This window comes from Staurois parvus, unplaced genomic scaffold (assembly GCF_062004578.1).
Source record: "Staurois parvus isolate SC_StPar_1 unplaced genomic scaffold, SC_StPar_1.0 ptg000058l, whole genome shotgun sequence".
NCBI lineage: Eukaryota > Metazoa > Chordata > Amphibia > Anura > Ranidae > Staurois > Staurois parvus.
Genome location: NW_028317854.1, coordinates 1706562 through 1732198, shown reverse-complemented (window position 1 = coordinate 1732198; position 25637 = coordinate 1706562). Strand labels below are relative to the sequence as shown.

At 45.6% G+C, this 25637-nt stretch overlaps 1 long non-coding RNA gene across 1 annotated transcript; it reads left to right on the top strand.

Moving 5' to 3' along the window:
* Positions 1–72: 72 nt before the first annotated feature.
* LOC149469849 (uncharacterized) lies at positions 73–21559 on the top strand. Its single transcript, XR_016311481.1, has 2 exons — positions 73–184; positions 21273–21559. It is a non-coding gene; the product is annotated as an uncharacterized LOC149469849 (long non-coding RNA).
* The last annotated feature ends 4078 nt before the right edge of the window (positions 21560–25637 follow it).

Sequence of the window (25637 nt, the reverse complement as noted above, 5' to 3'; positions counted from 1 at the left end):
TCTACAGAAAAATGGCTCCTGAAACGGAGACACAAAGACAAAAATGAAACTTCGTGATGTCATCTGGAGGCGCCTCGACACTCGGGAACCTGGTGATTGGTGGATTGGAAGGGCGGGTGTGTCTCCAGTCTTCTGTGTAAAGTGTATACACGCACAGCAAAGCATAAACCCAGGATGGTGATAGGTGGGTATGAAAGGTGGGTGTGTCCTGTCTCCTGTGTAGTGCATACACACAGCAAAGCAAAAACCCAGGATGGTGATAGGTGGATAGGAAGGGTGACATTAATTACACAGGTTCTGAGGCTAATTTATTGCAGATAATGTACTAAGTAACTGCCACCCTCTCTGCCAATCCCTCCACTGGCTTCCCATTGCCCAACGGATAAAATTCGAAACATTAACAATAACGTATAAAGGCATTTATAGCTCTGTCCCAAATGACATCACCAATCGTGTCTCCAAATATCACCCAATCCGTACTCTCCACTCCTCGCACGACCTCCTGCTCTCTAGCTCCCTTGTCTCCTCCTCGCATGCTCGTCTCCAGGACTTCTCCAGAGCATCCCCCATCCTCTGGAACTCTCCAATTTATCAGACTATCGCCTACTCTGCTCACTTTTAAGCGATCTCTGAAAACCTATCTCTTCAGGGAAGCCTACCTGCCCTCAGCTAATAATGGAATCTTCTACTCTTCCAACCAGTCCATCCCCCACAGTTACTACCTTTTGTACCACTAGCCCCTCCCTCCTAGATTGTAAGCTCCCAGGATCAGGCCCTCCTATCCCTCTTGTATTGAACTGTATTGTTGCTGTATTGTTTTCCTTTATATTGTAAAGCGCTGAGCAAACTGTTGGTGCTATATAAATCCTGTATAATAATAATAATAAAAGTTTAACCACTTGGTAACCGCGCTATAGCCGAATGACAGCTACAGCGCAGTTATCCAGTTCCAGGAGGGCTTGATACGCCGCCCTCCCAGAACGCGCCCTCCCACACGCCCCCAGGGACACACACTCAGCAATTTCCGTGATCGCTGTGTCCTATGGACACAGCTGATCACATGATGAGGTAAAAGGCCAATCACAGTGGCCTTTTACCATGTGATCAGCTGTATCCAATGACACAGCAGATCACGGAGTAAATACAGTTGCCTGTTTTCAGCAGCACTTTCCACACTCCATCACAGCGTGAGTAAAGTACTGCCGATAACCGGCAGCTGTTATCAGCACTGATGATCAGTGCCCTGCAGTGCTGCCCACCAGTGCCACCCATCATTGCCCCCCAGCAGTTGCACCCATCAATACCCAGCAGTGCCGCCCATCAGTCAGGGCTCAGTCAGCGCCACCCATCAGTGACCATCATTGCTGCATATCAGTGCAGCATCATCAGTGCCTCCTCATCAATGCCCACCAGTGCTGCCTCATCAGTGCAGCCTATCAGTGCCCATCAGTGCTGTCTATCCGTGCCACCTCACCAGTGTCCATCAGTGCTGCCTATCAGTGTAGTCTCATCAACGCACATCAGTGAAGGAGAAAATTACCTGTTTGCAAAATGTTATACTAGAAACAAAGAAAAACTTTTTTTCACATTTTTTGTTCTTTTTTGTTATAGTGCAAAAAATAAAAACACCCCAGTGGCGATTAAATAGCACCAAAAGAAAGCTCTATTTGTGTGAAAAAATGATAAAAATTTCATATGGGTACAATGTTGCATGACTGCGCAATTGTCATTCAAAGTGCAACAGCGCTGAAAGCTGAAAATTGGTCTGGGCATGAAGGCCGGTAGGCAAGTGGATAATTACCACCTTAATCGGCCACAGAACCTGTGTAATTAATGTGAGTTTGGTTTTGGGGATGAGGTCGCAACCCTAGTTGGGTGTGTCTCCAGTCTCCTGTATAAACCCTAGATCGTGATAGGTAGATAGGAAGAGTGGGCGTGTCCTCTGTCTCCTGTATACACACAGCAAAGCATAAGCTCTAGATGGTGATAGGTAGATAGGAAACGTGGGCATGCCCTGTCTCCTGTATACACACAGCAAAACATAAGCTCTAGTTGGTGATAGGTAGATTGGAAAAGTGGGCGTGTCCTGTCTCCTGTATACACACAGCAAAGCATAAGCTCTAGATGGTGATAGGTAGATAGGAAGAGTGGGCGTGTCCTCTGTCTCCTGTATACATACAGCAAAGCATAAGCTCTAGATGGTGATAGGTAGATAGGAAAGGTGGGTGTGTCCTCTGTCTCCTGTATACACACAGCAAAGCATAAGTCCTAGATGGTGATAGGTGGATAGGAAGGGTGGGCTCCTGTATACACAGAGCAAAGCATAAACCCAGGATGGTGATAGGTGGATAGGAAAAGTGGGCATGTCCTCTGTCTCCTGTATACACACAGCAAAGCATAAGCTCTAGATGGTGATAGGTAGATAGGAAAGGAGGGCGTGTCCTCTGTCTCCTGTATACACACAGCAAAGCATAAGCCCTAGATGGTGATAGGTGGATAGGAAGGGTGGGCTCTGTCTCCTGTATACACACAGCAAAGCATAAACCCAGGATGGTGATAGGTGGATAGGAAAGGTAGGCGTGTCCTGTCTCCTGTATAGTGTATACATTCAGCAAAGCATAAACCTAGGATGGTAATAGGTGGATAGGAAAGGTGGGTGTGTCTTCTGTCTCCTGTACTGTACACAGCAAAGTATAAAGCCTGGTTGGCAGATGTTATGGCTTTCTTGCTCCATATGGAACTTCACTGATTCCCTTTAAAGTGTATCTAAACCCAGGAACAAAAAATACAGTATTTCAGTTTTAAAGTGATTGTAAAGGTTATTATTTTGTAAATACCTATTGCACTACCACCTCGGGGGTCGCTGAGTTTTGGATGCTCCTTAAGCTCTGCACAGCCAGGCAACATGCATTTTTCACACTTTGCACACTGGAGTCAAAGAACAGTCCTTGAACTTGGCTTTGTGATTTTATTAAGGGGTTAAGAACTTGGATGGGGTCTAGGGGTATATGGGATGCCTGAGGTACTGCAGAACTTGAGGACAAACTCCTTAGAAACAATGTACAAAATTGTGAATAGCAACAGTCTTTTTTTCAAAGAGCCCCAAAGACTCTTCCTAGTGTACCTCCTCAGACCCCGGGTGATTGCTCCTCTTCACCCAGCTGCACTGAGGGTGTTCTTTGGGCAAAGGGCCCAGAAGTTGCCAATTTACCACAAGATGTCCCAGATGAGAAACTTAGTTGGGTTTTTCACTTGACTGTCCTCTTCCCTTATCCAGCTCAAGGGGTGTAAGAATGCTCACACTGTCCTTTCTTGTGAGCTTAGTGGGTTGGTGGCTGCCTTCAGGCCTTTCACTGGGCTGGCTCCTTCCCTGCTACTCAGGATGTCCTCCCCAGAAGATGGTAGTACAGTGGAGATCCTCTTTTCCAGCAAGCTGCCTGTAGAACCTCTCCCAGGCTCCACACTCCAACCTTCCTCACTCCATCTTCCACCAGACTCTGACCCTACTCCCCAGGCTCCGCCACGTTTGAGGGTTGCCTTGGTCACCATACCCAGCCTCCTGCCAGGGGATTGGCCTCAAACATGCAGATCTGAGCCTCCTCCAGAAAGCTCTCACGTTTCCGGAGAGGTGGGAGGGCTCCAGAAACCCTGACCTGATAGAGCCTCCCAGCCTGTCCTTAAGTAACCTCTCTCTACCTCATTCTCCAGGCTGACTCAGTCCTGGCTGCTACTCAGCCTCTGCATAACAAAAAAAAATTCCTTTAATTTTTTTGAGCAGCGTATATACAAATAAATAGGCAGTAGAAAAATATAAAATATGTATACTTTACCTATGACCACATGACATATTTACAGTCTAACTACAGCTCCACGTAGCTAACAGTAGGCAAAACAAAAAAATATATATAGAAACACCACATAACATATATACAGGTGCATTTAAAGGAAACACCTCCTCCAGGAAGGAAGCCCTTCATTAGCAACAATAATTCTTCCTGTTCTTGAACAGGAGAAGACAGCTGTCATTGGATATCTGCAGAACAGTAGAAGAAAGTAACAAACACAGGAACATCACATTCCTAAGTCTGACTAGCTAACTAGATAGGCACTGTGATATAATGTCCATATAATCAGCAAGAAACCTAAGGAGGTGGTAGAACAATGAGGCCAGGTTTTCTCCTGCAGCTTCCCCGGACCAGCACATCTGGGAAATGAAAGGACTGGAGTCCAGCCTAGTCCACAAAAGTAAAAAAAAAAAAAAGTATCAAGGGTCTGCTGGGCTGGAATCCTGTGTCAACATTACTTCCATGGGCTAGGCCGTCTTATCATAGTGTCATCAGACTTCCAGGCAGCCACAGAATAGCTACAATTGGGCTGCCCTGCCTTAACAACCACCACCCGGTCTTTATTGATGGCCTGGCTCCTGCTCCCTTCCTTCTTGATATCCTTAAAGCGATTCCAAGCCTCTTCAAGATGAGGCTCTCTTAAAGGCCTGGGGATATCCATGTAGTCCCAGACCAGGTCATCTTCCCACTTTAATCTGGACTCCTCCCTGATGTCCCTGATATCTTATGGGAGGTAAAATTAATCCACTCCCCACTCTAGAGTCACTCTCTTCTGTATATCACTCTGAAACCAGGAGAATCAGAGAAGCAGCTCCTTGTCTCCCAATCCCGGCTGCACACAGGAGCTTGGGGACTGAAGGATCCATCCCTTTAAAGATGTGTTGGTCCTGGTCCTATGCCAAGGTGAGGAAGGCTTTGGCTGGGCCTGAGGCGGTATCCTCACGGGCTCAGCCTTCCTAGAATGTGCAGCTGACTCTGGGGTATGTGAACTCTCTGACAGCCCTGTCAGGGAGTCCAAGTCCTCCGTAGTCTCCCTCCAGTCCCATTCTTCCACAGTGTCATCAAGGGACCAGTCCTCTTGCTCAAGCTCTAGGGGCCCAAACTTAGCTAACAGTTTGGGGTACTCCCTATCTACCCCCCACCACTGATACTTTCCGCTGGCTCACCTGAGGATTGGGCGTTCTCGTAGATAGGGTCCTTCAAGACGAAGCTGTCAGGGTAGATGGGTGAGGATGACTGGTCCAGGGCATCCACTGGTTTCAACTGAGCAGCACTTTTTGGCACTGGCCCTCCAACAGCATCTCCGACTGGATGATAAGTGATGGCAGGCAGCCATCCTCCACTGCAGGAATCTGCCATCGGGGCACGGGAGTCACAGTCCCAGGACTTAACCCTGCTTTTCACTCCAGGCTCTGAATACCTTCCAGCTCCCTGGCTTCTCCTTGGCTCTCCGGCTTCCCTGTAAAAAGGCCCGTCTGCAGGTCCACACAGTAGGTGCGAGGGGCCAGGTTGCTGGGCATCAGCTTGTTGAGCGGCTATCCACAGTGCCCGCACTTAATCCAAACCCTAACCAAAGCGATTGGCCTCCTGCATTCAGGACAAATGAGCACAACTTCTTTATGCCCTCTATCAACCTGAGGGTAAAGCCTCTGCGATGCTTAAGACGGACTCCTGTGTCCACCAAGAAGATCACCAACAGAAAAACTCCTGGAAAAACTTGCACAACACCCTCCATCTTGCTTCTCTCTCACTTTCAGCATGCTGGGTGTACCGGGCAGACTCAAGGGCATGGCCACACCCCTCTCTGACTTGTTACCGCCAGCGAGACTGTAATGCAGGATTTTTCCCGCGCTGGTAACTCTTCGCCAAGCGAGAGTGTGCTGACTGGCTTGCAGGCTTGTAGAGCACTGAATCCAGGCAGTAACACAAAGACAGTAGCAGAACATTTGGCCCCAGCCATTGTTGGGTGACTGAGTAGTTCTACTAGTAATGACCTGCAATGGTTGCTACGGGCAATAGCAAGCACATTAGCACAAAGCCACTGATTCCAGCCACCGTGTGGCAACTGGGAATTTGTAATCCACAGATAGGTGAGCTGCTTCGGTTCCTCCAGGCAACGGCAAACAGGAACATGTGGCACACACTAACTTTTGTAGGTTTTAGTAAAGGTAAAGCATAGGTCTCGGCCACTGTCGGGCGACAGAGTACTTGTAATCCACAAGGGCACCACATCTTGCCATGGTCACTACAGGCGACGGTGAGCTAAGTAGCAACATAGACTCCACAGGTAGGTAGTGAACATAGTCTTTTGTATTAGCCACCTGTGAAGCAGCAAAAAGACTTTCACGGACAGATGTGCAGCTCTGGTTTCTCCGGGCAACGGCAAGCAAAGTAACAGCAGACGTTTCACTGACATTAGCAGATGAAGATTCTTTTTCACCATCCACCTGTAGAGCAGCAGGAAGACATTCAAACAGGCCCAGCGTGGTTGCCATGGGTGACATCATTAGCAACAGTACTTACAAGATACAGCAACAGTCACAGTTCCAGCAGCACAGCACACTCCACTTTCCTGCTTGGCTCTATATACAGTAGCACACAATCTTCTGGCTTGTTGGTTGCCGGTTGCCAGAGGCAACGGATGTGTAGGTTTCTGTAGTGAAATCTCGGAATACAAGACCACACATGTAACGGTACCCCCTTAGGAGTCACTGAGTTTTGGGTTCCCCATTCAGTCTTCTAAATCATACCCAAAAAAACACATTATATACTTTGATAGGAAGTGGAAAATCTTTACCAGAGGAGGTTTGAATGGAAATATGGACCTCAACAGCTTAGGCTCGCTTAAAGTGTTACTAAACCCACAACAGTATAATCAGTCTGTATATACAGTAAAGCATGCTTGTTATACTCACTGTGGAACCTAAGGGTTTAATCCTCTGCATTGTGTAAAAAGGCTGTTTGATCCTTTCTTCTCTGCCCCTCCTCTTGTTGAAATGACCACCTGATACAGACTGAATCTGTAGTCACATGCTCAGTTTGGTGTGTATTGCTAGAGAGGGTTTTTTCTGGAAAGTGCATGTGATCAGCACAGGGCCAATCAGCACTGTCCAGACAGAGGTCAGGGGTTTCACATCCTCCTAGAGCAGAAAGAAAACTCCTCCTACAAGCTTTAACCAGTGCTCAGCTGAAGTCACAAGACTGCTCTAACTGCTGATGAGAAAATGTATTTAGTAGAAGTACAGGACAAGGAAGGAAATCTTCCCAATGCAAATGGATAATAAAAAATACTTGACATGCAATATTGGACATTCCCTACTATATCCAACTTTACAAAAAATTGTTTTATATAAATTTTGATGTAAATAATCTAGTATTATTTTAGTAGTAGAAGTATTTACTAAAATAATTGCATTCCATGTTGTGTGTACTGTGGGAGACCAGATATAGTGAATGCAGGATCCTGGGTTTAATTTAAGCTCTGCACAGCCAGGCAACATGCATTTTTCACACTGCCTAACAAAAAAAATCCTACCTAGCTAAACTAGATGGCGTTACACAGCAAACAAGTTATACATACCTGCTGGGGACGCTCATGCAGGATTAATCATGAGCCATTGTGTGTCTATAAACCTTATATAATGTGAAAACAAAGCTACCCAATGTACAGTATTTTATATATATCCAATCAGGTGGGCTCTTGCACTACACAGATGATAGTAGATCTAAGGCTGCATGTACACGGTAGCTTTCCGGGAACACATATAAAATCGAATGCGTTTGCATGCATTTACAAAATTCACAAAACCATGTGTTGCGCTTCCAGCACATTGCATTCATTGTAAATTGCACCCCAAACACAGCAAAATAGATGCAAGTAGGTAAAAACGAGCAAAGCTCAAAAAGGTGCATTGAAATGAACTGCCCCATGTGAGTAGCTGGACAACCTGCAAAGATGCGCATATGCACAATGCAATTTGGCATGCATTCATGAAACACTATACTGTTATTACAGCATTAAGGAGGTTGTACACAGCCATATTAGTGCTGGTTTCTGTTTAGTTCTTCGCTTGCTTTACAAATGTTTGACACAGATCATCCTTCTGCTGTAACCTCTCACCTTACAACTTTATATGCTTTCCTCTAGTATTTTATTGGCAAGATGATGATGACTCGTTTCCAACCTTCAAATAATTGCATTTGATGTTGCGTTTGAAATTATACTGTACATGAATAGTGGTTGTGGACAAAAACACTTGTTACTTATATTTTCTGTACTGGTGACCATTGTAACCAGTGATAAGAAATGCAACATAGTCGCAAGTGCAAATATACTGGGTGAATCTCTCCACTGGGGACACAGATAACAATAAAACATATTAGTAATAATCTTTTTAAAGTGATATTTTATGCTTTATGATCGTAACAAGTGCATATAGAAACTATTTACATGTAGTTATATAGGTATATTAAACATTGACATACTGGGATATGCTGCCATCCAGTGGTACAGGGTGAAATGTGTCTGCTCCTTCCCATTTAAATATTATGTTTAGAGATGAGCGAATCGAAGTATCCGAAGTGGAATTCGAGTCGAATATCGGAAAAATTTCGATTCGTGCCGAATCCGAAAAACAGCCTAATTCGGACGCGCGAATCGAAATTTTTCCGAAAATGGCGGCTGACATGTGCGGCGACGGAGCGGGGATGTCGGGGAAGGCGCGCAGACAAGGCGCGCTGCCCCATAATGCATTCCTCAACGACATGTGATCGCATCAGCCAATCAGCAGCCAGCCAGCCAGCACTGTGTAATGGTCGAGGTATATATAGCGGCCATTTTGGAAATCTTCATTTGCCTGCAGTCATTGAACAGAGGCAGACCGCTCTGTACTAGGGACAGGGACAGAGTTAGGGCCACAGAAACGAGAATTGGGGACAGAGAGAAGTTACTTAGGGACAGAGAACCATTACTCAGGGACACAGACTTGTTAATGAGGGCCACAGAATCGTTATTTAGGGACAAAGAAACGCTAGTTAGGGCCACAGAATTCATACTCAGGGACAGACAGAATTTTCACTCAGTGCCAGAGAATTGTTACTTAGGGCCACAGAAACGTTATTAGGGCCACAGAATTTTTACTCAGGGACAGACAGAATTGTTACTGAGTGCCAGAGAATTGTTACTCAGGGACACACAGAATTGTTACTGAGTGCCAGAGAATTCTTACTCAGGGCCACAGAATTCATACTCAGGGACAGACAGAATTGTTACTCAGGGACAGACAGAATTGTTACTGAGTGCCAGAGAATTGTTACTCAGGGACAGACAGAATTGTTACTGAGTGCCAGAGAATTGTTACTCAGGGACAGACAGAATTGTTACTGAGTGCCAGAGAATTGTTACTCAGGGACAGACAGAATTGTTACTGAGTGCCAGAGAATTGTTACTCGCACAGACACAAAATTGTTACTTGCACAGACACAGAATTGTTACTCGCACAGACACAGAATTGTTACTCAGGGCCACAGAATTCATACTCAGGGACAGACAGAATTGTTACTGAGTGCCAGAGAATTGTTACTCAGGGACAGACAGAATTGTTACTGAGTGCCAGAGAATTGTTACTCAGGGACAGACAGAATTGTTACTGAGTGCCAGAGAATTGTTACTCGCACAGACACAAAATTGTTACTTGCACAGACACAGAATTGTTACTCGCACAGACACAGAATTGTTACTCAGGGCCACAGAATTCATACTCAGGGACAGACAGAATTGTTACTGAGTGCCAGAGAATTGTTACTCAGGGACAGACAGAATTGTTACTGAGTGCCAGAGAATTGTTACTCAGGGACAGACAGAATTGTTACTGAGTGCCAGAGAATTGTTACTCAGGGACAGACAGAATTGTTACTGAGTGCCAGAGAATTGTTACTCAGGGACAGACAGAATTGTTACTGAGTGCCAGAGAATTGTTACTCGCACAGACACAAAATTGTTACTTGCACAGACACAGAATTGTTACTCGCACAGACACAGAATTGTTACTCAGGGCCACAGAATTCATACTCAGGGACAGACAGAATTGTTACTGAGTGCCAGAGAATTGTTACTCAGGGACAGACAGAATTGTTACTGAGTGCCAGAGAATTGTTACTCAGGGACAGACAGAATTGTTACTGAGTGCCAGAGAATTGTTACTCGCACAGACACAAAATTGTTACTTGCACAGACACAGAATTGTTACTCGCACAGACACAGAATTGTTACTGAGTGCCAGAGAATTGTTACTCAGGGACAGACAGAATTGTTACTGAGTGCCAGAGAATTGTTACTCAGGGACAGACAGAATTGTTACTGAGTGCCAGAGAATTGTTACTCAGGGACAGACAGAATTGTTACTGAGTGCCAGAGAATTGTTACTCGCACAGACACAAAATTGTTACTTGCACAGACACAGAATTGTTACTCGCACAGACACAGAATTGTTACTCAGGGCCACAGAATTCATACTCAGGGACAGACAGAATTGTTACTGAGTGCCAGAGAATTGTTACTCAGGGACAGACAGAATTGTTACTGAGTGCCAGAGAATTGTTACTCGCACAGACACAAAATTGTTACTTGCACAGACACAGAATTGTTACTCGCACAGACACAGAATTGTTACTCAGGGCCACAGAATTCATACTCAGGGACAGACAGAATTGTTACTGAGTGCCAGAGAATTGTTACTCAGGGACAGACAGAATTGTTACTGAGTGCCAGAGAATTGTTACTCAGGGACAGACAGAATTGTTACTGAGTGCCAGAGAATTGTTACTCGCACAGACACAAAATTGTTACTTGCACAGACACAGAATTGTTACTCGCACAGACACAGAATTGTTACTCGCACAGACACAGAATTGTTACTCAGGGCCACAGAATTCATACTCAGGGACAGACAGAATTGTTACTGAGTGCCAGAGAATTGTTACTCAGGGACACCTAATCGTTGAATTAAATAGTATGTCAGACAACATGCAGAGGAGTGGCAGAGGAGGCAATGTTTTAGGAGCGAGCAGACGTGGCAGCAGAGGAAGGGGTCGAGGCAGCAGTATTCGCAGCCAGAGGCCAGTGCTCCCGGTGTCATCCAGCGGTCGTGTCTCCACCGACAACCCTGCCGTCATTGATTGGTTGGCTCGGTCGTCTTCCTCTTCCCAGGTCACCTCTGACACCTACAGCCAACGGTCGGTGGGTACGTCAGACACAACCGTTAGTTGGCATGGCCCGGGAGCAAGCCCACTGAAATCACGTGTCCTCTACCTGCCCCTGTCCTTTGCTGTTCCCTCACCAAGCGAAGTATCGCATGCTGTGGGCTCAGCCCCACTGTACAGTGAGGAAGAGCTAACAGAGGGCGGTCAGGAACGGGGGGAGACATCGGCCTTTTCAGCAGCCAAGCGAACAAGTACTGGCGAGGAGAGTGGCTCGGTAGCCGGTCTAGAGACAGGTCTGTCTCCTGACCCAGACGCAGCCGAGGGGGCTAGTAGTGAGGCGGAGACCCTACTTGATGATGAGGAGGTTGATCGCACTTGGCAGCCTCGTCGTCATCAGGCAATTTCTTCCGCATCATCAGGAGAAGAGGGTGGCAGCTTGGCAGCGAGCAAAACAGTCGGTGGGTTGCCCAGGAGACAGCAGCAGGGTCGCATCAGTGTCAGTGGAGCCAAACGTCCACGGAGTAGAGCACCAGCTCCACTGCAGCCTACCACCACGGCCAGTAGTGGTGCCGGTGCGCACGGAGGAAGTAGCAGTCAGCCAGTGAAGAGTAGCGGGGGCAAAGTTTCCTACTCGGTGGTGTGGCAATTTTTCCTCAAGCCGCCCGAGGAAGTAAACGTAGCCGTATGTCGACTATGTGGCCAGAAATGCAAGCGTGGCCAGGGGGCCCATGTTGGGACTACAGCGTTGCGTCAGCATATGCAGCGTCACCATTCGGTGGCCTGGGAAAACCGTGATAAACATACGGCGGTTCTGCCTGCCCCAGCCCCCGCTCCATCACCCGCTCCGTTACTTGCTCCGTCACCCGACGTCGTCAATCGCCCTCTATCAGCCAGTCAAGGCTCCAACACCTCTGCTGAGGGGAGTTGTCGCTCGTTGGCATCTTCCGCTCGTTCAGATGCTCCTTCTCCTGCTACTCCTCTTCTCGGATTCCGTCAACAGTCTTTCTTGGAATCCGTATCCAAGAGACAACAGTTTGCGAGCACGCACCCGACGGTGCAAAAGCTGAACGTCCTCCTGTCCAAGTTGCTGGTGCTGCAGTCCCTCCCTTTCCAACTGGTGGACTCAGCACCTTTCCGAGAAATGATGGCTTGTGCCGCGCCGCGGTGGAGAGTGCCAAGCCGTCATTTCTTTGCCCAAAAGGCAGTGCCAGCCCTGCATTCACATGTAGAAGAGATGGTGGGCCAGTCTTTGAGCATGTCGGTCTCTGCCAAAGTGCACGGCAGCGCCGACGTGTGGAGCTGTAACTACGGTCAGGGACAGTACATGTCATTTACGGCCCACTGGGTGAACGTGGTGCCGGCACAGCCGCACCAGCAACTTGGACAGGTCACGACGCTTTTGCCTCCACGTTTGCACGTCCTTGGTCCAGCAAGCATGTCCGCCTCTACCACCTCTTTTTCCGCCGTGTCCTCAGCCGCCACCCCCGTGCCAAGTCCCATTACCCGACCGGCATATCACATGTGCAGGGCGCAACGGTGTCACGCTGTGCTGCACCTGGTATGCCTTGGCGAACGTAGTCACACAGGGGAGGAACTGCTGAGTGTAATGAACAGAGAAATCGACAGATGGCTGTCTCCGCGCAAACTAAAAATCGGAACCATGTTGACTGACAACGGAAAGAACATGGTGTCTGCTCTGCGTCAAGGAAGGTTGTGCCATGCGCCATGCATGGCTCACGTGTTCAATCTGGTTGTCAAGCGGTTCCTAAAATCCACCATCCCACTGCAAGACATCCTTAAAATGTCACGTAAACTGTGCATGCATTTCAGCCATTCCTACACCGCAAAGAACACCCTCATTGAGCTGCAGCGGCAGAACGGAATTCCACAGCATCGCCTGATCTGCGACGTTGCAACAAGGTGGAATTCAACCCTACACATGTTAGACCGCCTTTACGAGCAGCGAAAGGCCATCACCGATTTCCTGATGTTACAAGCGGATAAAGGTACTCCCCTGTGTAACTTAGATGTCAGCCATTGGCAGCTCATGCGTGACACCTGCCGCTTGCTCAGGCCCTTTGAGGAGGCCACGCTATTCGTGAGTCGGCAGGACTATGGGATGAACGACGTCATTCCTCTGTTGCACGTCCTGGAACAAATGCTGTTAACAATGGCTGGTCAGGGTGCGGTAGACGTGGCGCACAGATGTCAACGCCACATGACCCCTGTGGGGGCAGGACAGGAAGAAGAGGAGGAGGTAGAGGAGGACATTTGTGCTCAGGAATTATTGAGTGAAATGGGTGGTTTTTCCACTCAGCGGACAGGAGTGGAGGAGCAGGAGCATCTGGTAGAGGAGGAGGAGGAGGAGACAGAGGACCCAGACGCACCGTGGCAGTATGCTGTGGAGATGGAGGCAGGGAGTCCCTCGCATTCCTTGGCACAAATGGCCCATAGCATGCTCGGTTGCTTGCGTAGCGACAGCCGAATAATAACCATCAGACAGAGGGATGACTTTTGGCTGTCCACCTTGTTGGACCCTCGCTACCGGTCCAAAATGGTGGCCTTTTTCACACCTGCTGAGAGGGAGGCCAAAATTACGTACTATAAAAACCACCTATGTAGTCAGTTGGTCTCTGCCTTTGTGCGCCAACGTCCATCCTCAGACACTGTGGGCCCTGTGCGCTCGCGTTCCGCTGGCATGGCAGCAGGGGAGGGGTGGGGTGGTAGGAGCAGTGGCAGCTCCACCAGCAGCGGCTGCCTCAGTCTGCAGTCGATGATGAGTAGCTTTCTTCACCAGCGCAGTGAGGAAACTACTAACCAGCCGCAGCAGCAGCAGCAGCATCAGGTGGACCTGGAGCAGGAGCTCAAACAACAGGCTTGGGCCTACTTGGACAGCACCCTGCCAACCGAGGTAGACAATCCCCTTGACTACTGGGCAACGAAACTTGACCTTTGGCCCCAACTAGCTGAATTTGCCCTTGAAAGGCTGTCATGCCCGGCCAGTAGCGTGGCATCGGAGCGCGTGTTTAGTGCGGCAGGAGGTATTGTAACTCCGCGGAGGACACGACTGTCCACCCAAAGTGTGGAGAGACTCACGTTTGTGAAAATGAATCAGGCGTGGATTAGTCTGGATTTCAAACCACCAGTTCCTGACACAACTGACTAAATCCGCCATGAATCATGCCTCAAACATGTGCCACTTTCAGGTCTCCTCACACTGCTGGTGTGTTTAATTTTTTGACATAGGGTGCTGGCAGATTACGGGCCTCCTATAGCTGCTGCCAGGCCCCTAATCTGCCATAGGCCCCTATATACCGCCTCCTCATGCTGCTGCTAGGTCCAGAGTCTCTCATGGGTCCCTGTACGGCCTCCCATTGCTGCTGTCTCCATCGCCACACTCTGCTGCCATGTGCCACTTTCAGGTCTCTTCACACTGCTGGTGTGTTTAATTTTTTGACATAGGGTGCAGGCAGATTACGGGCCTCACATAGCTGCTGCCAGGCCCCTAATCTGCCATGGGCCCCTATATACCGCCTCCTCATGCTGCTGCCAAGTCCAGAGTCTCTCATGGGTCCCTGTACGGCCTCCCATTGCTGCTGTCTCCATCGCCACACTCTGCTGCCATGTGCCACTTTCAGGTCTCTTCACACTGCTGGTGTGTTTAATTTTTTGACATAGGGTGCAGGCAGATTACGGGCCTCACATAGCTGCTGCCAGGCCCCTAATCTGCCATGGGCCCCTATATACCGCCTCCTCATGCTGCTGCCAAGTCTAGAGTCTCTCATGGGTCCCTGTACGGCCTCCCATTGCTGCTGTCTCCATCGCCACACTCTGCTGCCATGTGCCACTTTCAGGTCTCTTCACACTGCTGGTGTGTTTAATTTTTTGACATAGGGTGCAGGCAGATTACGGGCCTCACATAGCTGCTGCCAGGCCCCTAATCTGCCATGGGCCCCTATATACCGCCTCCTCATGCTGCTGCCAAGTCCAGAGTCTCTCATGGGTCCCTGTACGGCCTCCCATTGCTGCTGTCTCCATCGCCACACTCTGCTGCCATGTGCCACTTTCAGGTCTCTTCACACTGCTGGTGTGTTAAATTTTTTGACATAGGGTGCTGGCAGATTACGGGCCTCCCATTGCTGCTGCCAGACATGTAATCTGCCATGGGCCCCCGTACCGACTCCTCATGCTGTGACGTTGCAACAAGGTGTAATTCAACCCTACATATGTTAGACCGCCTTTACGAACAGCTAAAGGCCATCACAGATTTCCTGATGTTAAAAGCGGATAAAGGTACTCCCTGTGTAACTTAGATGTCAGCCATTGTCAGCTCATGTGTGACACCTGCGCTTGCTCAGGCCCTTTGAGGAGGCCACGCTATTCGTGAGTCGGCAGGACTATGGGATGAATGAGGTCAAATCGGCCATGGGCCCCCGTACCGCCTGTTCACGCTGATGCTGGTCCCACAGTGTGACCTGGGTCCCTGTACGGCCTCCCATTGCTTCCACTCTGCCATGTACCTCTTTGAAATCTCCTCACACTCCTGCGGTTGTCCATTTTGTCATAGGTTGCTGGCAGATTAGCGGCCTTCCATAGGTGCCGCCAGGCCCCATATCGACCATGGGCCCCCGTACCTCCTGGTCACGCTGCTGCTGAGCCCACAGTGTGACCTGGGTCCCTGTACGGCCTCCCATTGCTTCCACTCTGCCATGTGCCACTTTGAAATCTCCTCACACTCCTGCGGTTGTCCATTTTGTCATAGGTTGCTGGCAGATTACAGGCCTTCCATAGGTGCCACCAAGCCCCATATCGGCCATGGGCCCCCGTACCGCCTGGTCACGCTGCTGCTGGGCCCACAGTGTGACCTGGGTCCCTGTACCGCCTCCCATTGCTCCCACTCTGCCATGTGCCACTTTCAGGTCTCCTCACGCTCCTGCTGGTTTCCATTTTGTCATAGGTTGCTGTATGGCCTCCCATTGCTGCTGCCTCCACCGCCACACTGTGGCTCCAAACACTGGTTTTGGCCCCGTGACTGGCCAAAGGAGTGAAGTGTGCAGTGATTCTAAGATCGACGGCACTCATCTGCATGTCATACTGACAGACAGTATTATTTCTCTTCCCCAGCAGACTCCAAGGGCATTTAAATTAAAGGTACAGTGTTCTGCACTAATATTAAGTCTCTCTGAAGCCTAGAAACACCCTTTTTTAAGTTAAATTCACAGCGAATTTATTCGACTCGAATCGAATATTGTCCACGAATTCGCCGAATCAGTCGAATCGAATTTTTCATTTCTTCGCTCATCTCTAATTATGTTCATTCCTTTACTATTATTATTATACAGGATTTATATAGCGCCAACAGTTTGCTCAGTGCTTTACAATACAGCAACAATACAGTTCAATACAAGAGGGATAGGAGGCCCCTGCTCCTTGGAGCTTACAATCTAAGAGGGATTTTTTATTATTATTATTACACAGGATTTATATAGTGCCGACAGTTTGCTCAGCGCTTTACAATATAACGGGAGACAATACAGTTCAATGCAAGAGGGTTAGGAGGGCCCTGGTCCTTGGAGCTTACAATCTAAGAGGGATTTATTATTATTAATATTATAATACTACAGGGTTTATATAGCGCCAACAGTCCAACAGTTTGCTCAGCACTTTACAAATAACGAGTGACAATACAGCAATGATACAGTTCAATACAAGAGGGACAGGAGGGCCCTGCTCCTTGGAGCTTACAATCTTTAGGGCTCATTCACACTGTTCCATGCATGTTGGTATGTGTCTCTTGGTGCATGGTCCACAGACCAAAAAAATAAATCCTGAATTTTTTTTTATCAAAGTAGCATGCCACAGGTGCATTGTATACCATGTTGATAGAAACTGATTGAATGCCTCTCAAAATGCACGTATTACATGTTACTAATGTACACTGATGTGCATGGAAAAGAATGGGAAACAGTTTGAATGAGACTTCATAATGCCCTGAACAGAAGCCAACTGTGCCTGATTTTCAGGTGTCATTCCAGGTTCTGGAAACCTAGCTCAGAATTCAATCTAAATCCCAGACTTTTTTTCAGTCGATTAAGTTCTTAAGTCCTTGTTTTACTGGTGTTCACGCCTGGAACTGGGACAAAAAATAGGCTCGGGCATTTTAGACTGTGCGTCCCCGAGCCAGAGGGCCCTTCCCTTGAAGCTCCGTGGAATGCCAGGGCCTGGTCACAAGTATGACCTTTGCGACCCTGGTAGTTCCACCACTGGTGTCAGTAGTTTTATTTTATTTTTTCATTAATTTTTACCTTTTTATGTACTTATTTTTTTATTTTACAATTTTATTTTTTATAATTTTTTTTGGAGTCCCATTGGAGGACTTTGGTGAGATATCAGGGGTCTAAACAGCCCTGCCATCCTGTAGCAGTAGTTCTGCTTTAGGGCTGTCAGAAGTGGATAAACAAAATCTGCAAACATTTATGACATTTAAAAAAAATCAGTGACCAATATAGCCACCCTTTTTTTCAATAACAGTCATAAGCATCCCATTCATGGAGTCTGTCAGTTTCTTTGTCTGTTGCCAATCAATTTGTTTGTGCAGCAGCAACTACAGCCTCCCAGACACTGTGCAGAGAGGTGTACTGTTTTCCTTCACCTTAAATCGCCCCTTTAACAAAGGCCCACAAGTTCTCAATAGGGTTTAGGTCAGGTGAGGAAGGGGGCCATGTCATTATTCTTTGATTTTTAAGGCCTTTAATGGCTAGCCACTCGTGGAGTACTTCAATGGATGCGATAGAGCATTGTCCTGCAAAAATATCACAGTCTTCTTGAAAGGTGCAAACTTTTTCCTGTACCACTGCTTAAAGAGAGTGTCTTCTAAAAACTGGCAGTAGGTTTGAGAGTTGATTTTGAGTTCACCTTCAACCCAAAAAGGTCCAACTAGATCATCTTTAAATATACCAGCCCATTCCAGTACCCCAACTCCACCTTGCTGGTGTCTGAGTCAAAGTGGAGCTCTGTGCCCATTACTGATCCAGCCATGGGCCCATCCATCTGGTCCATCAAGAGTCACTCTCATTTTATCAGTCCATAAAACCTTTGAAAAATATATCCTCAGGTATTTCTTGGCACATGTATGAAGGCAAAGACTCCCAGCTCCAGCCCCCTGGGTACCCAACCTATATTGGCATAAGTGGAAAAATTGTCTGAGACCTTTTCCACTTTTCCAAAGAGGTATCACATCTACCTAATTATTAAACAAACCTGCCCCTTTTCCACCGCTTGTACCTTGAGAAAACGTTGGCCTGCGGTACCGCCCAAACAAACAGGAAGGGATTCCTACAAAATCTAGTGAACACAAGGCTAAAAAGGGTGGAATCTGCAAGTCTGAACAAGGAAGTGTTGGCCGGGAAGTGGAGAGATGCTTATGCCCTGTCCACCATCCACAATGCCACCATGGTGGAAATTCAAGGAAGATGATGTCCCATGCAAAAGCCAGAGTGTATCTACAATTAAAATTGATTCATTTATTAACAAGGAGGTCCATCTTCTGGTATAAGAAAGATGCAATATACTTTTTCCATACGGCCCTTTTTAGTGCATACATCACCTATCAAAAGTAAATAAAAAGACCTATCACCTTCCTCATATTTATAAACAATGTCCTCACTGCCATAATCTATCAGCAAGGATCTCCACCACAAAGCATTTGCTCTGATTGTGTCAGCAGACATCATGAATGGCATGGGGTCATTTTGTGGGTGTTTCCACTGTCCTGGTGCTCCAGGGCCTACAAAACTGATAGGTAGTCAGGAAATTAGATGTGTAATTTATGCCCTTTTTATGCTCCTAGAACACTTAAAGGTGCTATTTGGATGTTGGGCCCCTCTATGTGGTCAGGCTGTGAAAAAGTCTCACACATGTGGTATTACCATACTCAGAAGGAGTAGCAGAATGTATTTTGGGGCATAATTCTTGGTATGTACATGCTGTGTTAGAAATATCTTATAAATTGACAACTTTTTGTGAAAAAAAAGTTTTCATTTTCTAGAAACTATTGGGAAAAAAATAACATGTTCAAAAGACTCATTATGCCTGATAGAATATACCTTGGGATGTTTGTTTTCCAAATGGGGTCATTTTGTGGGTGTTTCCATCGTCCTGGTGCTTCAGGGCCTTCAAAAATGTGATCATTAGTCAGGAAATTAGATGTGTAATTTATGCCCCTTTTATGCTCCTTGAATGCGTGAAGGTGCTACTTGGTTGTTGGGTTTCTGTATGTGGCCAGGTTGTGGAAATATCTCACACATGCGAGGAGGGAGGATTAGAAAAATGTGTTTTGGGGGGCAATTGCAAGTATTCCTATGCCATGTGTGAGAAATAACTTGCTAATGTGACAATTGTGTGTGAAAAAAAAATTATTTCTTAATTTTCTCAAGAATTGTGGGTAAAAATGACAACTTCAAAAAAACTCATCATGCCCCTTACTAAATAGCTTGGACTGTTTATACTTTCCTAGCATGTTAGGGATTAGGTGTAATCACTTTTCAGTAATTGGTACCATAGCTTGTATACTCTGTAACTTTCACATATACACCAATTGGGTTATTTTTACCAGAGAAATGTAGCAATATAAACTTTGGTCTAAATTTATGAAGACAATTTACTTATTTGAAAAATTTTATAATAGAAACAAAACCTTTTTTTTCAAACTTTTCTGTCTTTTTTCAGATATAGTGCAAAAAAAATAGAAAATCTCAGTGGTGATTAAATAGCACCAAAAGAAAGCTCTATTTGCGTGAAAAAAAAGATCAAAATGTCATATAGGTCCAGTGTTTCATGACTGCACAATTGTCATTCAAAGTGTGACAGCACTGGAAGCTGAAAATTGGCCTGGAAGTGGTTAAAAAGGCCATTAAAATGGAAAGAATACTAAAGAAGACTGTGCAATTGTTGCAACATAGTACTACACAGACAAAGCTCACTTAAAATGCACCCATGCTCATGGAAAAGATTTGAAAATTATAGCAAAATTGCATACCTCAGGCAGAGTGAGAGCAGTGTGGATTTGAGTACAGACAGGGGTGTTGTGGGAAGCTGATCAGCTGGATGCTGCCAATTCATTTCTGGGTGGAAGGCATAGAGATCTAGGTGCTGGCCATGCCATGGGAAAAATTGCATTTTATTCTAATGCATATCATATCATATATTTTTTTTTTAAGCATTCTACTGTGACCTTTAACATGATTATACAGAAGTGTTTACTACTTTATCAGGAATTTAACAGATTTAATAGCTTTTGTAATGTTGCACTTTAATATTTATGAAATTGGCATCTGGAGACAGTTAAAGAGGAGCTTGTGGATCCAAAACAGTAATTTTCAATATCTAACCCTGTATACTGTGTATCTAAACCCCAAAACACAAATGTCATACTGTATATTGCAGCTTACTAGTCCTTAGATGTGGTGGCTGCATTGGTATCGAAAGGATCACCAGGTGGAAATAAAGGATCAGCTGGTGATCCTTCCAATACTAGGGTGACAACACTCACTTCTGCAGGTTGTTCTCCTACTAAAGACTACAAGCACCTTCTTCTCTCCTCATTTCCATTACATAGGGAGGAGGTGACCAGAAAATAGCTGTGAAGGCTGATAAGATAGTGCACAGGAAGTTACACAGTATTTATGGCAGGATTCACAGGTATTTTGCAGAAAAGGTTTTTAGCTTGATAAAGAAAACGAATGCAGCCCCCACATCTAGGACTGGTAAGCTGCAATATATGACATTTGTCCTGGGTTTAGCAGTTGGCTGATGTCTTAAGAGTTGTCCTGATGGATCCTGACAATAATGTCAGGATCCACCCAGATGCCTGATTGGCATCTCACTGCTGAGAGCCTAAACCAGCTGCTCCTACCGCCTTCACAGCCCATCATTCCAGTGAGTGCTGGAGGGGCAGATCGGAAAGCGGTGACTGACAGTCACTGTCCTCTGCTCAGCATACCGAGAGCTGAGTGATCATCAGTCATGTTATCACACAGTTCTTGAGCTCATAGCTGGCAGGGAATAGCTGCAGCCATAGAGGTGAGTATGTGTGTTTTGTTTTTTGAATCCCACACTTCTCCTTTAATTAGGCAAAGATGTATGTATATCAGGCTATGGTGTTAACACTTATCAATATCCCAATTGTGTTTTTATATATTACTTACAGAAAACTTTGTTTCCTCGCAGTACGTTGCTCTTTGGCGACTGGTGGTTTGGCATCAACAGAAAGGAAACACGGAGGAAAACAAGATCACTCAATGGGTTTTCCACTCACATGAGTGGTAGCAAGGCAAGTGTCCTATTGCAATTTACAATGCCACAGTGAACTAAATTTGACCAGGCTGCTAAAATCATACGCCTCTGAAAGTATAAATTGAGAACACCTTTGTATCAACCCTGTGGCAGACACTGCTCTAAATACTGCTTATATGACTTATAATAAAAATGACAGAAATATGCTTCTTACCATAAAATGTGCTGTTTTTTATTATGTAATATTGTGTTGCTAGCTCAGTTCTAATTCTCATAAGAGTTTGTTTTTAGCTAAGCATAGGGTAGTCCCTTCTGCTTCTACTGAAGGCTTGCTGCTATACAAACAGAGAACAGTGCCTTACTAAACAAATATTGACAGGGATTTTTATGTTGTGCCAGCAGTCTTAAATCATAATTCCAGAAGCAGGGGTAGTATCAATTACAATAGAGCTCTGACCTGCAATCCTTCCTCCTTCACTGCACATTAGTCAACAAAGACAAGTATTAAAAAGGTCAAAAGCTCTTATTTCTCTGCAACAAAAAATATACTATGGCTCTAATCATTCGGGGATGAAGTGGACACTATGGATGATGTTGCAGAAGCTCCTATACAGAAATCTAAAAGTGGACACACATGTTGATTTGTGATTAGCCTAGGTAAGAGTGATGGCAAACAAGCATTTCCTCTTTGATTAAAGAGAAGCTTCGGTTTGTAAAATAATTTAATTATTGTACACAAATACTGTATCTGCTGACTTTTATTAACCGCTTTCCCACCGCCCTATAGCAGAAATACTGCTGCAGTGCGGTAGGGGTGTGCAAAATCAGGTATATATGTGATTTTGCATTTCTGGGTAGGGGGCGCGCACCCTACCCACACCGCCATTAGCGGCCCCACCTGTAGATCACCAGTTCCCGGCTGGTAAATCCCATCCAGCACCCAGAGATCACCGTATATCACGGACTGGGGAGAGACCTGTATGTAAACAATACAGAGCCATACAAAGCAGTGTACTTACAGTGTAAAGCACACACACAGCAAAACAGCACACAGTTAACCCTTTGATCGCCCCAGATGTTAACCCCTTCCAGCCCAATGTCATAAGTACAGTGTCAGTGCTTTTTATTAGCACTGATCACTATATTGATGTCACTGGGGATGTCAGTGACAGTTCCCCCCTGTGTCAGAATGCCCGCTGCATTTGCGCTATAAGTCGCTGATCACCGACATTACTAGTATTAAAAAAAAAAAAAAAAAAGTATATATACCACCATTTTCATGTAAACCAATTAATTTACACATATTGGGATTTTTTTTTTTTTTTTTTAGCAAAGACATGTAACAATACATTTTGTCCTAAATTTATGAGCAAATTAGATTTAAAAAAAAAAGTTTTACTGGATGTTTTATAGCAAAAAGTAAAAAATAAAAAATATTGTTTTTCTCAAAATTGGCGGTCTTTTTTTTTTTATAGCACAAAAAATAACACCGAGGTGATCAAATACCACTGAAAGAAAGCTCTATTTGTAGGGAAAAAAAAAAGACAGAAATTTCATTTGGATGTAGCGTTGCATAACCGTGCAATTGTCAGTTAAAGTAACGCAGTGCTGTATCGCAAAAAAAAAAAAAAAAATGGCTTGGTCAGGAAGGAGGGTAAATCCTCAGGAGGGCAAGTGGTTAATAGGACACTTACTTGTCCAGGGATCTAGCACTGTCCTCACCTGGGCTAGTTTTTCGCCCGTCTTCGGGTACCCAGCACCAGCATGTTAACTATGAGAAGCTGGCTGTGATTCCTTGTGGCTTCACAGCTGACTCCCTTCTGCGCATACAGTAGCAGCGGTGAGCTATCTGAATGGCCTTGCAGCCTTCTGGGATCTATGACCCATCCAAAGTGGTTGTGGAGAGGGAGGGGCTGAATTTCTGCTCCAATTGACTTAGCAGTCAAAGCAGAAGTAGGGAGTGAGTACCTGTCCACCCCCCAAAAAAAACATTCCAAATATGATAGAAGAGGGGGGGGGAGGGGGGGAGAAAAGCAGAACTTCCCCTTTTGGGTTAAGTTCCGCTTTAAGTTCCCTATTCACACCTGAGGTTTTTTGCTCATAAACCTACACTTGACAATGCTCAACAATAGCGTTCAGTACAAGCTATTCACATCTCTATGTTCAGAACACTAGAAGTTCCATAAGGTAAATGGCCTTCTTTTTTGGCGCTGTGCCCCATGTTTTGTGCCCTATGTACTTCCACTATATGCATGACACAAGCATTTTTATGTCTGAACAACCTGTCTCTTTTGTGGTCCTCTTCCTCCAACCCAGGGGCTTACATGCATGTGCACAAAACACTTAAAAACACATGAATATGCATTTAAAAAAACTGCATTAAGAGAAAAAAAAATCCTGTGTGGGCGATTACACCGCAGTGTGCAATAGGTGTAAATATGGAACTATGCAACACATTACATATGGTTTGAAAATATGATCCGTTAGAAACAAACTATTAAAAATGATCATTTAATTGTATTACAATCGTATTGTATTACAACCTGTTGTCTGACACACATGCAGATATTAGTTTGATCTATCAGAAACAAAATCGATAAAATTCTTCCATGGCCACCCGATCGGCCATCCCCAAAATCAATTAAAAGCTCACTGAATCTGTTGAATACAGGGTCTGTGGTTTACAATTCTTATTTAGTCATATCGAATGATCATGTCAATACATGTATGCAGGGTCGAAACTAGGGGAGGTGGGGGGGGGATGTGCCCTGGGTGCTGCCAGCCTTGGAGCCAAATTGAGAGAACCAGCTGTCTGCACACAGACTGACCTGAGCTGCATTCACCTGGAGCCGCCTGAACCAACACACCACTGGCTGCTTGGTGTGAGCCCACACTGCTGTACCGCTGATTGCAGGTGAGCTGAGATCATGGCTGGATTCAGATCCAAGCCATCGAGAACACCAGGGCAAATATGCCAAATTAGTTTACCCCCCCCCCCCCCCAAGATGTATGAGCATTATGTCAAAAAAATCCCCCCCCCAAACAAATAAATCAAGCTGAAACCTGATTTCTCTATGGTTTCCCGGGCGTCGTTCCGGTTGGCTACACTGCATCCATTTTGGCATGGTGCACTCCCGCTGGGCTGTTTATAAGGTGGGCCTTTCCTTTAATACAAGTTATCTGCAACCGGACACAATGTATGTACTACCACCTCACCACACTCTGCACCTACCCACAAACTGCATATATATTTGTGCTGCAATAAATCAAGGACAGAGCTGTGCGTCAATCTCTATACACACAGCATAAACCATAACTTATTCATACATAGCTATAAATAATGTATGTTGGCAAAAATTTAAAAAATCATAAACCTACAGGTGGATGCAGGGAATATGAAGAAAAAAAAAAAAAAAATCTGGTAGTATTCAAAATTAGTTTCTCCTGATTAGAAACAGGTTTTGAGTTTGAGCACATTTTTTGTTCAAGACAACACTTTAACTCCTGACGAAGCCCTTTTATGGGTGAAACACATGGAGTTTTGGGGAGTTGGGATGTGCACTTTTTGATGTGCTTTTTATTATCAGGAGATGCGGGGTGAAATTGAAAAATAGTCTGGTGTTGGTGGCACTCAGAAGGACCGGTTTTCATACATAAGTAAGGGAATCTCTCATCATGGAAAACTCATTTTGAATACTCCTACCATATGTTTTAATCCCCTGCATCCACCTGCAGGATCATGATTTTAAAATTGTTGCCAACATACATTATTTTTAGCTGTTTATGCACAGAACCCACTAAGCCCTAAAACAACTTTTATTCGTAGAGAGATTGATGCACAGCTCTCGCATTGATTTATCAGTTGTAATTACAGACTACTGTGTGGGAATCACATTTGGTTCTGGATAGTCAGTCGAATTTATTGGTTTTTACAATCACGCTGTGGCCAAACTGTAGTGCACTTGTGTGACCCCATTCTAAGGCAGTATTTTTTTTTTTTTGAGAGAGAACCAGTGTCAACGCCTATATCCTAGCTATCAACTAGCAGACAGATCTAACCGCTAAGGAGAGAATTAGGGACCTGTAAATATGCTAAAATCAACTTTCCATGCCGTACACACCAAAGCTGCAACATGCAGAAAGAGAATAAAAAACAGACAGAAAAAAAAAAAAAAAGCTGCTATTGTGGCCTTAAATTTGAAAGCAGAGAATTGAAAGGCCTGCCTGTCACCCATATTCGTATAGGAGGTTACAGGCATATGATGTAGCAAAAATCCAAGGAAGAAATGTTCACAGTGA